Genomic DNA, 3,214 nt, shown 5'->3' on the forward strand with positions numbered 1-3,214 from the left:
TTTTTTTTTTAATTGAAAATGGGCGTGGCCTCGCCCATTTATGGACCAAAAACCATATCTCAGGAAGTACTCAACCGATTTCAATGAAATTCGGTGTATAATATTTTCTTAACACCCTGATGACATGTACCGAATATAGGTGAAATCAGTTCACAACCACCTGAAATCTCGATTATCACTTTATCATGCGAGAGTATAAAATGTTCGGTGRCACCCGAACTTAGCCCTTCCTTACTTGTTTTTCTATTCCATTCGTGGTTAGCGACGTGCGAAGTTTGGTCCATTGGTCGCTTTAAAGAAGATATTTCAAAAGAAKTTGCCTGAAAATTGTAAATTCCGAAACAACAATTTTTATTTGCATGAAAATACGTTAAGAATTAAAATTAAATCTTGGCTAAAAATAACATCGGCTGGATTAATATAAAACTGAGCTTCAGCGCTGCTYTTTCATTATAATTCTTTCGACACTCTAGTGCTTGTTTAGTTTCAGGAACTAAAAAACATCTTTGTTTTTAATCCAACATGAAATTGTTTGCATTTGTGCTATTCAGCGTCCTTTTGGCGTCGGCGTACTGCTACCTGGCCAGTAGTGAGGACATCAACTCAACACCGTTTGAGCAAGATGCTGTAGCAGTAACGGACTCACATGTGCGTCAGAAGCGTGGCTATTATCCCGTTGTAAGTTACGGTGCCAGCTATCCGGTCTATAGATCTGTGCACCCTATATACCGCACCGTTGCTCCTGTAACTGTTGCTACCTATCCAGTTTACGGTTAAGTATTTGTAATAGGAAGAACTAAAAATTTTCTAAAAATTTTACGATATTTTTAAATATTATTCGTGGTACAAAGGCATGTTGTAATAAACAATAAATGTAAGGTATTTAGTATTTAAATAATTCCACTCAGTGAATTTGTGGGGCTTCTGGTATATTTTTCAAGGATTATAAGTATACTATTATGTTTCGGAAAATTGTTTATGTTTTCTAAACGATTGATTTTATATATCCTTAGCACAAATGGGTTAACTATTTTGTTATTGCTATATTAACGGGTGTAGGTAGGATTCGTAATGAAATCCTCAACACACAAACAGTTAATTTCAAGGGATTTTGTGCACAGAATTTTTTAAATTTTTTCACTTCTTATTCGTACTTCGTCAAGGGCTGCTAATTTCATAATTTYTAGTTTGGTGGTTTATTGTCCTTAGTATGAGACGTGTATAAAAATGATTATTATGAAACTTGTTGATGAAATTCAAATTTCAGTCAATATAAAAGAATTTAGGAATATTTAAGAGGTGATTAAAATCGATTGAACCCAAGGGTTATAAATGCAACCGATAGACGAAAACTTGATGAGATTGGTATATGATTTCTACAGTAATCTCTTTGCCCACAGCAAAGCTAGCATCTTCCTAGCTGTGGGCCTTTTAACAGGCTATTTTCYTATTGAACTCCATTTTGTAAGACGCCATTTGTAGAAGCTGTATTGAAGAAGTCCCAGTGGAAACAMCTCAAAACTTACTTTGTGATCTTCAGACATCCCAACAAATTGCCGGCAATGGAAATTAAAATCCTGCGCAAATTTGTATTGGCTACTAAGTCGTAAGTTCGAACACAGCATTTCTTCTTTTTTTTGGCTTCACAAAGGACTACATTTAGCAGTTTCCGTGCGATTTCTCTAGATCAGCCATCAGATGCTTTATTTTTGATCGCTTATATTCTACAAGGGCAAAGGCTACAAGCATAAACGGCAAATATTCTACTCAGGGTGAATTGTGAATGTAGTTAATCTGAGGGCTGCCACTCGAAACTTTTTCATTTTTGGTTGCTTTCTTTTATTATCAAACAGCAGGCACATAATTTAGTAAACTTATTTCAAATTTCTTTGTTACGTGCTCATGAAAAATTAAAGTGTGGAGAAAAACATAATATATTTGGATAATATGTTTGGTAAATAATTATATTTTTGGCAATTTGAAAGCTTTGTTCGCATCAGTTTCCAAAATTAGCTAACTTGAAGTTCAACTTAACTCTGAAGCCATTTATGCAACAGAGGTAGCRGAATATAATGCCTATTTATGAAAAAAAATACGTATTTTCTATAGAGTAAACCATTAAATTCGTCGTGGTAAATAGTATTTATGTATGTGGTTTGAACTTACTCGCATAGAATATATCCGAGTAAAGATGAAGCGAGTAAATCGCTGACTTCATCCCTTTGTAATACCGCGCCAATTATATTTCATTCAAGTTCGAAATTTGTACATTTAAAAAGAAAATGTAGCTCGCAATTAATTAAGTCAAATATCTTGTTCTGTCGGAGGCTCCGATGCTCTACTTTTTCACCGGCTGGGATGGCCTTCAGTGACTTCAGCGAATGACTACTAATGGCTTCCACATGCTCAAGGAGCGTTTCCTGAAGCAGATTTTTCAGTTTCTGAAACAGAAACAAGGTAACAGAAAGCCAAATCTGGCGAACACGCTGAATGAGAGATGACACGAAAGAGAGTATTTGACCGAAAGTCAATAAAAACATGGCAGAATGTGAGGGCGGATTAACGCGATGAAAAATCCTCGAATTTTTTGCCCACAAACCCCATCTTGTGCGAACAGTTTCGACGTCATATTCACTTCCACGACAAATCACCAGTAATGATGTTTTAGATGGATGTAGGTTCAGCTCAGCTTGTTAATAGGCGTTAAAGTATTTATTGCGGAGTATTTGTCAGTGTAACAAATGCAATAAATAAATATATCTGTGCTTGCGGTGAGTATTTCATACGTGCTAGGTGTTATGATAATACATAAAAACAAGGTATTCATCAGAGATCTATTACTTAAAGGGGTATAAAAAAATTCTGCTCAGTCTTTTTGAATGGCAGCTACATAATTGCCGTAGCCAATACAAGAATACCGACAATTTTATTACATTGCCCAAAATACTTCTGCAAGAATTTTAACAATACTGTAGCCGTGACTCCATCGACAATAAYAGAGTATATCACTTTCAAATTCACACTAATGATAAATAGAGACCAAACGTCATGCCAACATGAAAAGGCTTGTAAGGAGACTATAATATAACCCTAAACCAGCTACATACTCTGGGTTGACAATACGGTTATAGTAGTAATGGTCTCTCAATAGAGACGGAGAGAGATATGTGACTTCTCAACTTCACTTTTTCTTTATTGGCGTAGACTCCGCTTA

This window comes from Bactrocera latifrons, unplaced genomic scaffold (genome assembly GCF_001853355.1).
Source record: "Bactrocera latifrons isolate USDA-ARS-PBARC rearing strain unplaced genomic scaffold, ASM185335v1 scaffold_13, whole genome shotgun sequence".
NCBI classification, from domain to species: Eukaryota; Metazoa; Arthropoda; class Insecta; order Diptera; family Tephritidae; genus Bactrocera; species Bactrocera latifrons.